The sequence below is a fragment of the Ambystoma mexicanum genome, chromosome 2p (assembly GCF_040938575.1).
Source record: "Ambystoma mexicanum isolate Mex_15411 chromosome 2p, UKY_AmexF1_1, whole genome shotgun sequence".
Classification (NCBI taxonomy): Eukaryota; Metazoa; Chordata; class Amphibia; order Caudata; family Ambystomatidae; genus Ambystoma; species Ambystoma mexicanum.
This window is the reverse complement of record NC_090923.1, coordinates 1,253,654,409-1,253,669,616: the sequence shown is the minus strand read 5'-3', so window position 1 is coordinate 1,253,669,616 and position 15,208 is coordinate 1,253,654,409. Positions and strand designations below refer to the sequence as shown.

Sequence of the window (15,208 nt, the reverse complement as noted above, 5' to 3'; positions counted from 1 at the left end):
TCTTAATTTTGCAATCCTAAAATGCTAGGAAAATATGCACAGTGCTTCTGTTTGCTCCATGAGCAACAACACAGCAGAAGCTGAAAGGAAATAAACCATTCCCTTTATCACAGTGTGCAGTTTCTTTTTTTTTTAAAATGCTTCAGAGGCTTTTATCATGGCTTGCAATTACATCTATGTAGATAACCAAAAGAAGCATGCTGGTTTCTGTCAAGTAAACTGACCTCTGCACTGCCCTCTGCTCTAAACGTGTGTTAATGTACACAGGATAATAATAAAGCTGTTGTATTTACAACCTTTTCATGCGTAAAAAGGCCTGGTACGCACCTAATCTGGAGGCCTCAATGTTGATTGAGCATCTCCACTGCTTTAGCAATTGTCTGTAGTCTCTTAATACTCCTAGATCGACTAGACTTCTTAAAGTCTGAACAGACAGACCCAACCGCTGCTCTCAGCTTTCTCCTCATGCTTCTTTTGGCCTCACATATCGCTCTGTCGTGCTTAAATGCATGTTTATCTACAGCCATCAAATGCCCCACAGGAACATATAAAGTTCTGGGTGTAAATAGTTTGAGCCAGTCCTCAATTTCGTTGCAATTTATCCTACTTAGTTTATCTAATTCACCATCTGTGCGCTGATGGAGAAGTTTATGCGCCTTGAGGATATGTCGCCTCTTTTGTACCAGCTTACATTTTTAACCACGTTACAATAAGTGGCACACTCCTGATCGGCACACCTTGCATTCAAGTCACCACATAGTTGGATTAACTGGTTCATTTGGAACTCCCCCCAGACTGCCAAAATCTCTTCCAACTGGGCTTGTATTTTTCTCCGTACATATATATAATTTTGGGGGATATCTATACATTTATAATCAGAATTTTGCCACTTTTCACTTCAATTTCAGGCCATAGTTCAGCCGCCTGCACCATCCCAGTTCCTGTAGCTAAGACGACCTGTCTAGATTCAATAGCATGTCTCGCTCCGATTATCGACCCACCTAATGGTCTACCTCTGGTGCCCAGTTTGCCATCACTTGATATAGATGAAACCCATCAACCTGCATAGGGGCATTAAGCCAAGTTTCTTGTAGTAGGAAGATCATAATTATCAAGGTGGCACATCGACCTTTCTGCCTGAATTAGGTGGCCAAACCCTCTAGTGGTCCAATTAGCAATCCTATAATTTCAATTCCCTTTAGTTGGTGAGTCAATCACAGGCTCCCTTACCCCATAGACTGGGGTCAATTGTACTGTCCCCTCGTCCAGTTGCTTATGCCTGTAGGTGGTACGAGTTGTATAAGGGACATTTTAGTATTCATATATGTATGGTTTCCCATCTGGTGGGGTCTTTCCACCCGTACTATCTTATAGACCATTTGAAACCCCTGTACTCAGTAGAGAGCAGACCGTCAATTTAAGATCTAAACCATACAAAACGTCTACATTAGTACAGAACAGTGATCCTGCTGTAGGTCATGCAAATCGAATCAATACCCAATTTGTGACACTGCCTCATTTGGGAAATTCAAGCTATAGTATGTTATATTCTTTTGTAGAAATTAGGATAATCTACAAGTCAACGAGACTACTCGGATCAAGCAATGAAATTCGCCTGGAACCAAAACCATACGTCAGGAAAACTTGTGGGCTCTGCTTTCTCCTACCTGACCGCAAAATCCTGGAACAACCTCCCGAAAGAAAGCAACCACAAAGACCACCTAAAATTCAGAAAACTTCTAAAAACCTGGCTCTTCAACTCCTCGGAACCAAATTGAAACAACTAAACAATCAGGAAACACAAAGAACAGATTGACAGAATATAAGATGGAACAGACAACACCCAGAACCTACTAAGATAAACTCCTACAAGAGACGCCTGAGGGCCTTCCAAGTCTGTTTCTCTGTCCTTCTTACCACGTAAGTAGGCCGAAAACACAGCTGTATTGTCCAGAACAATGTCCACCATCTTGGTAGTAATTAGTTTCAACTTGTTCTGTTCAGTAGCCATTGATGAGCAAGGGACAAAAAGTGACTCTTAGCCAAGATGCTATTAAGAAGGTGAGTAAGAGCACAACCAGTGCCATGTAGGGCACTCGAGACCTCATAATTAACCTCCCCAGTGGGCTGCAAGCTAGCTGATAAAACATTCATGTTGGGGCTACTGGAAAAGTTAACCCCAATAGATGTCCTAGGCAGCAGCTGGAAGGCCTGGAGAATTAAGTTTTTAAATTCCTACATAATTTCAACAATTATCCATTATTATCAAGTGACTGACGTGCTATGCACTGGTTTGTCAATTTCAGTAGTCGGACCAGCCACATGGTTATTTGTAGCACGATCTTTTGGACCCCCACCCACAAATCACTTGTGGTACCGTTGCTGTCCAAGCCCCCTCTGTCAACACTGTTCTACGGAGATTGCTCAATTGCCAGGTGGGCCTTCTGTTGGCTGCTATTAGGGAAGTACCCCAAAATCATTGTCTTCAGAGGAAACAAAAGGTTTCCAACCACCCTGGTCCTTTTGACCCTTTTTTTTTTTAGGGATATGGTTCAAGCCTTTACAGGAGTTTAATGGGCTCAGTTTCCCAGGTTTAGTAGTTTCACTCTGTAGTCCCGTTGTACCACAGTGTCTTTGGTTTCATATTCGGAGAGGGGGGAGGGGGATATGCAATCCACGAGAGGAAGACTATAGGTAGCGTAATAGGTTGAAAATATCTGCCACGTACAGATAAACCCCCCTCCCCACCCCTATTCCTAGTAAGCATACTCAAGGGGGGGTGGCGTGGGGGCGGGGGGTTGTACAGTAACTGTTTAGACATTTGCTTGCCAACACTGCCATGGTCAAGACATGGCACTTCCGATCCTTGGCTTCTCCTTCATGCATTACTGCTTTACTGGTAGTCTTTCCTAAACCCTTGGAGAGGAAAGGGTGTTGCACCGGCTCTACGTTAGAGTGCTGAAATTCTACCAGAGGATGACCAAAGGCCAACATCATTTGACAAACATGTTGTTCTTTATGTTCTCTTGTAGGTTGACAGCTTCCAAAGTCTCCATTGCTCTCTGTATCTTGCATCAAAGCGTACATGTCACAGGGGGCTGCAGCCGCCCAAGAGTCTTCATATGCATGCTGTTTGAGACAAAGTGGCCTGTTGCTTTTCAAAGACCTGTTCCTTGGGAGGCCTTTGCCAGAGCTGCCACTAGTGCCTCACCACCTGCATTTTGTCAGCACTATTGGTTGTACTCCAGTCCTCACGCAGATGCTCTGTTTGGACAAGCAGTCCTCCAGAACCTGTTTGGTTAGTTAGCATCAGGACCACTGTGAATGCTGGTTTGTCTGTGACATGCTACTAGCCATTCCTAAAGTGCCGTTCGTTCTTGTATTTTCCACCTGCACACAGCACACCATTTCTTACTCTCCAACAGCCAATACACTTTCCACGGCAAGTATGGATTTTGAGGCTTCTAAGTACCGGGACATGGCAGAGATGGTGACGTGGATGAAAACGCTATCATGAAATCCGGGTGCGGTTACACACTGTAGATCAACTGGTTACTCGGGTCTAAACTGAGAAACACTTGTGAGCTGCAGGACAGAAGTTATAAATTGAATGATCACCTGAATATATTTGGGGATGGGAGGTCCACTATTAAGCTCTGATCAGCTAATAAAACGTTAGTTAAGTGAGCATTAATACTTTTCCAGAAGATCGAACATTCTTGCATTTCTAGAAGGGGCTTATGGTAGGCCCATTAACATCCTCAAACCTCTGAAACTACTGCACGGACCACACAGGACTTTGAAAGGGCACATTAGAATCCTTTAACTTAAACCACCGGTGTGAGAAACCCCTAAAACAGTTGTTACTTTGGAAAGACAAGAGATTCAAAATGTCATCTGGTGTGCAGGGTAATGTTTGGTGGCTGGTGTGCGGGACCCTGGGTCAAGCTGCTGCTGAACCACTTTTATTGCGGTGAGAAATGTACGTCTGATTAAATGTCCAACTATTAACTGCCTGCTTACTGGCTGGATTTCTTGCCCCTCGAGGGAATTTGGGAGTGTGGGGTTCTGAAATAGACCCATAGCCTTTACTCCTTCCGTGCTTGTGCATTTTAATCATGGATACTGCCTGCCACTGCTTGTTAAGCGCTCCATACTTATTTAGTGGGAGTTGGGAGTGTGAGTCTGAGCGTTCGACCCATAGCCCACTCCTCCTTAATTTCTATTTTTGGAACGTTGCCACAGCAATGAACACGGCTACTCGGACTACTTGTTTCTCTAAAATCTTCTGCTTTGTAGGACTATGGGAGTGTGAGGGCTGTTTTTCTCTTCAGTTCGCTTTTATTTTTAACCTATTTTTAGCATCGATTGTGAATCTGGTCTATGGCGACAGCTCTCTGCAGCAGGTCACGGTTGTTGACCCTCCTAGTGATTTTCCTAGTTCCTCCAATAACTTAATGGCTTCCACCACCAATAGCTTTGTGCCGTTAAAAGGAATTATTGAAATGCCCTTGGATTCTGCTCATTTGGGAATTCAGTCAAAAGGCAACTTTCTTCAAGATGGTCCATCTCGACACTATTGCCGAGGGGATTGCCCATGTACAGGTTTCTGCCTCAGAAGATATAATTAGTTATGGCAGTATGATGGCCCAGGACTTTATATTTCAAAAGGATTTGACTACAGCAAATCTACGGTCCAATGTTGTTGGGCAGACAGTTCAGTTTTGAGCAAACCTTCCCACCAATTTTGGACCATTCTGTTATCCTGGATGAATCCTTCTTGAAATGGTGGCGGGACATGGAGGTATCTAATCTGGCTAATGTGGGAGTGGTTTCCTTGAGTGGCGTTGATGTGTCTGTGGCTGTTTTCTTCAATCAAAGGGGCAACCTAGAGGAACATAATTTCCATAACCACATTGATCCAGAGTTCATTATGCCAAGAAATATTGATGAGAAGACAGTCCAACATTCTTCCCAGAGTTTATTCCCTGGGTCCTGTTTCCATTTCTGCCCTCCAGCTGGTTTTGGAGTCTAAGCTTCATCATAATATTAACACAATTGTTTCGACAAAAGCTCTTAAATTAACATCTCTGGAGGAGATTAGTCTAAGTTTGAGTGAACTAGTTAAGAATGGGAAAATCTATCAGCCTGTTTTTGTGGATACTGAAGTTCTCCCAGTATCAGATATGTTCAATGGACCCTTGGGTCAACACGATGTAGGCGCTGCCTCTCCTATTTTTATTAGTCTGACTCCAAATAGTCCATCGCCTCTGGTTGATTTTGCTGCTAAATTGTGTCTCGCTGGCTTTTTGATTCATCCGAACCTTTTACTTTTCCACTTGGGACGGAGAATAATCCAGTATATTTAGTCCCAGGTTCTACAACACGATTATACAACCAAAGGAAACAAAACAAATCCACACAAACATGTCGACCGCAAAAAATTATCCGAAATTCTACATTAAACTACCTACTCCATTTGCCCTTGGCAGATGATATAATATATCTGGGTGCTCATGAAAATGCAGTTACGGCTACGTGTTTGGAGATGGCAACTACGAGCAGTACAGAAGTGGGGTGGGGTGGAGGGGTTGTATCCACCGGTGACGACATCCACTGATTTGGATTGCGTTCTCCTTTCCAATACAGTGGAGAATGGAACAGATTTGTGCTTTCCATCACATATGAGCAATGAGAGGGATCTCATTACCATCTCTACTCTTCCTGCCCTTGATGCTACTGCCATCTTGAGACAAACGAGGGGCTAGCAAATTAAAATTACGTGCTTGCATTCTCCCAGAAAATCCACTGTTGTACAGCATCCAAATTCACAACTGCCTATTGCAGATGTTAGTATTCAACCTATTGCCACCAATGTTTTGGCATCTACATTAGAAGCCAGGGTGGGAGCACCTGTGCAACCAATACCTATACAGTAAAATAAAGGAGGCCAACGTGACTATCACCCACGGAAGGGTCCTATACATGTTCACTCTGTTCTGTGTCCAAAATGGTATGACACGTATGAATGGATCTAAGGTCTTGGCTAATTTTCAGCAGGACCCCCATTTCTCCATTCGGATGAAATTGATTTAATATCTCTTCCCTTGATAAATGATAGTATGGTTTGTCATTTGCACTGTTATTGTGTCAAAAATGGTCTGGGAACAACATTTAATACTACAATCTTTAGGCTATGACCTATTGACAACAAGACAGCATTAGATCCACTCCCCATCAAGGGGTGAATATAGGGTTGACTGATTTAAGTAAGTCTGTATTACAGTCCTCCAACTCCCAAATGGCACAACATGACTGGTCCTGGGTGGAACTTGCACTGCAATCCTTGGCAGGATTACGGCAGAGGTCAATGCAACCAGAACTCCCCTCCCAGCCCCCCTCCATCCGATTAAGGTTGTTACGTGGAATGGTTGTGGGCTGGCCAATTTGAACTATGTATTCTGTAGCTCAGATTTTGAGGGATTCCAATATACTCCTGGTTTAGGAGACTATGACGAGCACTCACTTTGATCTTTAGGGCTATCGTACATATACCAGTCTGGCAACCCAAGCCGACATAGGTCGATCGAGTAGCAGTCTGGCTATCGCAGTAGACAATTCTCTCAATTTATCGACTGACTTATTCCTCAGACTTTCTCTTGGCAGTGGGGATCTCTTCTGGTCGGATGAACTCTGAGGTATTGTAAATCAGTCTGTATTGGAATCCCTCTAGGCAACATTTACAAGTCCCAGTGTCATTGTTTAAGGGATGTCTTGTGAAGGCTATTCCCACTCTATAATCCTAGGTGGGGGATTCTAATTGGAATTGCGCTGAGGGTTCCAAGCTGAATGCAAAAAGGGTTAAAATGCATTCCTCTGAGTGGTAATAGAGGGGCGGAGTGGGATTTGTGTGTTGATTTGGAGTTGTCACAGCTTCAGTTCACATCTTTGGGGGATTTTCCCATGTATGCATGTCATAGATGTCTGCTAAATTTTCAGATTGACTTATGTATGTTTGAGGTTTGCTGATTTGTTAAAGTTCAGACAAATATTGAGCAGCACTCAACAGCGAGCAGAGAATATAAGATCCGGATCCGCAGCACTATGTGCAAAATAGTTCTTCCTTTATTAAATCCAAAACAGGGAAAATCACAAAATAGCCAAACAAAAGACCATAAAAAATGAGACCAACAAATTGAGGTCCTCCCAAAGCGTAGCAATTGGTATTGCGGAGGCATTCATGTCTTTCACGGCCAACTCGCCGCTTGCTCTGTCTGGGTCCATAGAACTGTACATTATGCGATCTGTTTGCATTGTCCTTTTCCTATATACCAAACTCAAAAAGCTCATGGCACATTGTCCCTTGTCTGACACCATCTCACAGTAGTGACAGTATGGTGAATGATATATGTCTCAAAGCTAGTGCTTAAAGGTGTCTGGCGTGCCCATCTCTTTCAAATGACTTGAATTCTTTCCCTGCCCCCAGCATTCCCTCCCCCACCCCCCACTCCCTGCACTCATCCCCCGGGCCCCTTCGAAAACCAAACCCCAGACACACTTTGCTATCCCTGGGCTTAATTTTTCTGAGATGGTAAGAATTTCCACAAATTTATCTGCACTTTGCAATGTGATTTTGAGCTTTTGTGGAGGAATGAATGGACTGTAGTGATGGGCATACGTGGTGTCACAGAGAACAACATATTAATATGCTGTACTAAGTTGCCTAATTTATTTGAATGTTTAAAGTTTGGTATTGCATGTGTTTTGTTTGTGTATGTGATGGAGATATATATGTATATTACACAGCCACTACCGTGGCTGTGTAGTTACGGTTAAGTTGCTGTTTCCATAGGAAGAGCACTTTTTGGGCGGCTAATAACTTTGTTCCCCCTGGACGAATCCTCACCAAACTTTGCAAAAAAGTATATGGGCCACTCTGAATTTTTTTGCAAAGTTTGGTGATATTGGTCCGGGGGGGAAGTTATAGGGGAGGTCCCAAAACGTCTTTTTTTCCCCATAGACTGAATGGGGGAAAAACTTTGCGCACGCCTACAGCCCAAACCGCTGGACGGATTTTCACCAAATTTGCGGCAGGAGCTTGGTCCCGAAAGCGTGCTTTTGTAAATTTGGTGCCAATCCGTCCAGTAGTTTTCTTTAAAACGACCAAAAAATATGTCTCAAAAAATTAGTGATATCTATGTCCGCTCCGCAGTCACACTTCCCTGTTTTGCTGCGCGGACGAGATAACGATTGGCTAATGGGCTCGCGTCATGACCGCGGACATGCGACGTGTCCATCGATTGGCTGGAGTGAGGCGTGATGTGCGTCAGATTGTTCGGATGCACCCGCCATCTTGGTTCCGCCGACAGCGTGGCGGCGAACAGAGGCTAAATGCAGTTTTGGGGAGTGTTTTAGTGTGTCAGAGTGCTTGGGGAAGTTTAGGGAGTAAGAGATGGGTGAAATACTGCATTTGTTTAGGCGGCAGGTGCTACTGATGTATTCGCCATGCCCGCGCTTTCCGGGATGTTTGTAATTACTGAAAATGAGGGGAGTTGTAAGGATAGTATTTCCGTCCGTGCTGTCGCAGGCAAGTTGAAACTGTTCTAAGGACACGCGTGTTGTCAGCGAACATTAAAATTCAGTATATGCCGCAGTTGAAATTTTTGATTCTATGGGTGTGATACTGAGTTATAAGCCACCATGGGTGTGATATGCTGCAGTGGTTGTGGCCAGAGCCTAGAGTCTTGGGTACTAGGCTGTAGGCCACAGAACCAGGACTCTCGGCCCTGGCCACAACCACCGCAGAATATCACACCCATAGAATCGAATATGTATCAGGTGGTTGTGGGCAGGGCCTAGAGTGTTGGGTGGAAATTGAGTATATTGCGTTTGATTCTATAAACCGCCAAGGGTGTGATATGCTGCGGTGGTTGTGGGCAGGGCCTAGAGTCTTGGGTGCATGGCCACAGGCCATATACCCAAGACTCTAGGCCCTGGCCACAACCAACGCAGCATATCACACCCATAGATGCAACCATAGTCGAATATCTATCGGGTGGTTCTGGGCAGGGCCTAGAGTCTCTCGGGTGCATGGACAAAGGCCATGCACACAAGACCAAAATTCTAAGTACTAAACTTATAAGCCACAAAATGGGTGTGATATGTTGCGGTGGTTGTGGCTAGGACCTAGAGTCTTGGGTGCATGGCTGTAGGCCGTAGGCTATACACCCAAGACTCTAGGCCCTGGCCACAACCACTGCACCATATTACAGCCATAGATCACATGTATAGATTCGAATATGTATGAAATGTTTGCAATTATACTTAGTTTCATTTGTTGAGATTCGATATATTTTTTACCTGACTTTAGTACCTTGAGGAAATATTTCTTTGCAATTTTTGTGATAAAAGAAAAGAGCATGTTATTGTATGTATTTTATAAAGACTTATTACATTGCATAATAGACATTTTAGCTTTTTTTCGAACCTCATATTTAGTTTACAAACCAGTGTACTGTGCATTTTGCTCAGTTTCTGTTTGGTTTTCAAATCAATGGGTCTGTGGGGATAAAAAATCCTTGTTGGATTAAAAAAAAAACTTTTTTTGTTATGCTACAAACTATTTGCTTGTTTACTTTGAGTGTTCACTTGTTTCTGGTTAATATTTGATCTTTTGGCTTGTTGCAGATTTGTGAAGCAGTTAGATACTTGTTGGTGTATTCTAACTGTTTATAGTCTTTGAATTGCATTTTTGTTAATGTTGAAGCACAGATTAGTTATTAAATTTTGGCTTTAAGAAGATTAAATAAGCGTTTGTAAGATTTGCTGGTGATCTCTGCTTTAGAGTAATGCTAGTATCATTACATTCAAACCATCCACATTTCTTTTTAATATATGCAGTGTAGTGACCTGCATTGGTTGTGGCTCCTGCATGGTAGATTATACCTATTGTGAAGGTTTTTTTTACCAAGTGATACTGGACCGTGTGTGAATCCAGTCAGCTTGCAGTTGTTTTTGTTACCATCTGCATTGTAACGTAGAAGCATTAGTATTACTTAGTTACTATGTGTGGTGGAGCGATCATCTGAATTTTAGATAATACATAATCTGCCATGGTTTGCATTTTGTACAAGTTGCTGAAATGGAATAGATTCACAATTAGGTATGGATACATACACAAAGCGCTCATTAGGGATTTCTTCCTTTGTCACATTGTTGCAGAGAGTGCATGTATGTTTCCACATGTATGAAATCTGGAAGATTTCATTTATAGGTATGTTTTTGTTTTCCAGTACTAGTAGTAAGTCCATTAGAAATTCGTGTGGATCTTCTTGTGAGTTTATAGTGAACCTCACCATTCCAACATAGTAGTCCAATTCTTGTCTTATTCCGTGAACACTATACGTGTTGTCAGGATTATTTGTTGCATTTCTATGAAGGACTAACATTTGCAAACACAATTGGTCTGTACTGTGTAAGTAAATGTTAACAATTGGTGGCAATTGAAATAGAATATTCATTGCTACATTTGCGTAGCAATTTACACCAGTTACATTTGAAAATTTGAATGGACCAGATAGTTCAGTGTCCGAGTAATTTTTTTCGGAGTTTGTGTTGCTTCTTTGAAGAAGTACCTGAGTTACTTTCACTAATTGGTTCTTCTTTGGTTGTGGTAATTGATGAAGTATTAGCTTCTTTTACTCTTTGAAGGATTTGTAGTCAGATCCTGTTGCATTTCTGTTTGAATTAGTTTTCATTTTTGTGGAATTGGATACGATTTCAGATTGGGGGGTGTACAGTGAACGTAGTCTATTGTATTCTACAATGCAAGGAATATCAGCGTTTACTTTACTTGCATCAAAGTTGATTAGAAATAGACCGTCAAGTGTACGTAAGCGTGCTAGTACTACGTAGCTCATGCCTTCTTTAAAGACTGTTCCCAATATCTATCAATGCTTTGTCTAGGGTAAGACCTTGGGATTTATGAATGGTGACTGCATATGCAAGAGTTAAAGAAAATTGTTCTCTACGTACATACATGTCTTTGAAGAGAAGGTATCCAGCTGTTGAGCACCCTATCCTTTTTACTTTTGAAAGTTTGTCAAAGAGAATATTGACTGAATGTTGTCACGTGGGTATGTTTGAAAGCCAACAACTTTACCAATTGCTCCATTAACTAGTCCTTGCTCCACGTCAAGGTTACGTTTAAGCATTACTCTACAATTTAAGGATCATTTTAATATTTTTCCAACCCAGCTGTGTTGGGGGTTGAATTTTCTAAGGTATTTAGTCTTGTTGTGGCTTGCTGACACATGGGTAGTGTCATACCATGTACGTCCAGTTTGTGGAGCAAATTCCAATTATTGGTTGCATTTCTTTTTTTAACATTGTTTCATTGAATTTGGAACAGCTTGCAAGAGTTGGCATTAAGGCCATACAATGGACATTTTTGTGCGCTAATTGTTCCATAACATCAGTAGCACATGCGTTATCGCCATAAAGTGCATGGATGTGCCGGGTTTTCAATATTGCTTGTGCTTCTTGAGATGGTACACCAACTCTAATACTTTTTAAAAAGTTGGTGTAAGTGATGTCTGCAGATTTACGCATGTTTTCTGTTAATTCCCTGTATTGGAAATGTTGCCAAAGGTTGACATTTCCTATGCTGCCAACAGTTTTATGGCAGAGTTTGTGTCCTAAAGTTTTAAAAATAGGTTCACCTTTAACTGGTGTCCATTACAGAAGATCTCCGAAAACAATGTGTTTTCCTCCAAAGAGTTCTTCGTAGTTTGTTTTAAGTACTTCTTGCAATCTGAGGTGGATCAAAGCCAACATTAGGTTAGAGACCATGCTCACTTCATCTATTGGTAGCATTTTCATTTGTTTTAATACTCTGCGTAGTTACATTGCAGCTTCTGTAGAAAGTTTGTAATATTCTAATTTGTTTTGGTGTTCTACTGGAAGGAGTAGTAATCGGTGTAAAGTGACACTGCCTATGTTGTAGGCAGCTAAACCTTTGGGGGCAGTTACAACAGCTGACAGTTTGTTTGTCAATTGTTGAAGGAACTTGCTGATGATTTTGATTAAGAATGTTTTGCCTGACCCAGCTTCACCACTGACGTACAGTAGTATAGGTTTGTAATTTTGGCAGGTACAATCTTTATTTTCGTGTTGTACACCACGTGCAATTTCTTTTGTTCTTCAAAAATGGTGCACTGGTCTTTTTTGATTGTAGTACAGTTGTCTTCTGTATCTTCTTCATAGTGACAAATGGTGTTCTCTACTTCTGTCATAGCTAATTCTGCCTCATTTGCTATTAGTGGATGTCCCAGTAGTTCTTGGCTTCCTGTTACAGAAGGTTGACTACTGTCGGAAGTGTCATTATCTAGTTGGACCTGGAGTTCTTCTTCGTGTTGTTGTTCATTGTGCAACATTGTTTCGTACTGCGTAAAGTTGACATTGTTGATAGTGCTTTCATTTGCTTTTGAAAGCGTCTTCATAGCAGTCATGGTTATTTAGTATCTCCTTCTTTTGTCCATGGTTTAAAAAGTTGTAGCAGGGACATGTAATACAGTTCTTTCTGTTGGAGTTTTTAATGACAATTTGACATGATTAATTAAGCTTTGTTTGGTAAGTTTCACGAAACTGCCTTGACAATGTGCCACTCTATCTACCTTTTGTTTTCATCGGGTTTTATATTTTTGTTGCCAAGTTTTGGGCTATGTGGTATAGACACATGGTTTCCAAAGTGGTACTCCTGTCCGGGTAGTATGTATCTAGTAAATTGTTTTTCAAAATGTCTTTGCTGTTGGGATCATTTTTGGCTATTGTTTCAATGTCCTCATATGATTTGAGAACTCTTTTTCTAGATTTAGCAGGACCAAGACTTAGCCATACTATATTTTCAGATTTTCCATACAAAGCAGTACCTGTTAAACGATCTGCAGCTTCATAGGCCCCGCATACTCTGAGAAAGCATTTTTATGCCTAGGCTGTACAATTTCTGAGATAGTGTTTTGTCTGATGATGGGTCATTGCAGAGGTCTTGAAGCTCTGTTTTTTCTGCTTTTGTTAAGTAGGCTGTAACATATTGTGCAATTGCAGTGGAATTGTCTGCAATGTACTGCACATCTATGTTTGCATTCCATAAGAGGGCAATGATTGCATTGTAATCATTGATATATTTTGATTCTTCTGTTCTTTTTATGTAATACGTGTTCTTGGGTGATTTTCCTTTAGCACTGTCTAACTGAAGACATGAAATGTTCACTTCGCCTGTTTCTGTAACTGGTTTAGGGAAACCAAAGCGGCATTTGGTGTAGTATTTCCCTTTGTTTTGTATTTGCAACGACAATATTTGCCACATTTGTGTCTTTGAAATTGTAAATTTTGTCCATGAAGGTCACTATGTCTCGTTTGTGAAGGGATTTCACAAGTGACATATTTTTGGATGAACTGCAAAACAGTGGCATCACTGTCCTGACCAAATTTAGGTGCACCTTTTTAAGCCATAAACGCATGTGGATATGTAGTGCTCCTCTGGCTTGGTATTCTTTTCTCCAAAAGAAGTGGTGTAATTCTCCGAGGGGAGGAACAGTTTTATTACAAATAAAGTGTAGCATAGCAATGAAACAATGGTGGAAATATCTTGAAACATTAACAGGATCTAGAGAGCAATGTTCTCCAGGTGTTAGTATATCTATGTTGGTTTTGTTTGATATGCGTAGGAAATCATGTAAATCTTCCCATGCATATTCTGCACAACTTAATGTAACAAACCAATTGGGTGGTCCAAGGTTTCTGATCATACAACGCACATCTCTGTGACGTTGGAACCAGTATTCCTACGTACCACGCATGTTTGCAAACAGATTTGTTATGCTTGATTGTAAAACCTCACCTTTTTCTTGCACTTTTGTATTAATTGCATAGTGGACATATTTTGAAAGTGGGTTCCCGATTTCAATGTGTGCTACTCCATAACATAGGGTTGCTAGTTCACTTTCAAAGAGTAGGTGGAATATGTATTCCCAGATTTAGACAAAATGTGGATCTTCAGAATACATTCGTAATGAGCGGTGTTCTGATGCTGTTATCTGAGTGGGTCTATCATTGTATCTTCCTCCTTTGCCAGTATGAAATAGAGGAAAAGCACGTGCTTCTATACTTTTTTCCCATATGCTCATTGGTGATCCTTTGGTTTGTCGCATTTGGTAAGTTTCTAGTGCATCATCTATGCTGTCATTAGAGTGCAATCGATGAATTGTAGAATGGTCCAAAAGATTGGATACTGCAGCAGGATCCAGAAGTTCAAATTGACCAGTTTCTGATGACTCTTGAATTATTTCAGTTGTTTCCCTTAAGCTTTCTTCAATATTTATTTATTTATTTGTAGTATTCATTATTGTCTTTCAGATATTGCAAGCCTTGTCTAACTTTATAAGTCCACAGGTTGTTTTTTTGTCTTTTGTTGGTACGCCATTTACTAAGACAATTAAAGATTGCGCTATTGGACGTTGAACTCCTAGAGTGTGCACATTTTCTCTCAGATCTAATGATAAATAAACTACTTTGCCACAAATGCCTTTCACCAATTCAGAGGGAGGTAATTTTGCTGTTTTTGGTTGAAGGCGTATTATTGCTTGAAATGTGTGTACTGTTTGAATTATGTTCTCATACAAATTGAGTTGTTGCAGGGGTTTTGGTAGTGGGATTAATTCCAAGTTATTTGTGATAGCACGTGAAGGAGTTTGGTTGTCAAGCTTTGTAGTGCAGTAACTAGAAAATATTAAGGGTTCACTTATTTCAGATTTGTTTTCTGCTAAAAGGTAGAGAGCTAATTCAAACCATTTGGAATCTTCATTGTCTTCTATTTTGTATGTTGTGTCTATAGTTTTTGTTACTTTTGTAAAAAGTTACACACGCACACGCACACACGCACACACGGATGTACTTTTTAACTTTTAGTATTTCCTTTTCGTATGTGTGTAGTAGGTTGCCATGTGCAGAATTGTTGCTAGTCTGTTCTAAAGCTATTGCATTTTGTAAGTGGCTTTCGCTTCCAAAATATTTTCTCTGGATACGGTCGATTTTCTTCTTGTAGGCATTTGGGTTTACCATGCACAAGTGTTTTTTAAATTGGCTAGTTCTAAAGAAGGACTTTTAGCATAGTACAGTTTATACACTAGATTTCCTACGTTTGAATTAT

General features: G+C 41.1%; 1 protein-coding gene across 1 annotated transcript in view; it reads left to right on the top strand.

Annotated features, from left to right (window-relative positions):
* Nucleotides 1-15,208, top strand: part of SMURF1 (SMAD specific E3 ubiquitin protein ligase 1) — a 1,020,511-nt gene that overhangs the window by 90,936 nt on the left and 914,367 nt on the right. The gene's annotated exons all lie outside the window — the stretch shown is intronic.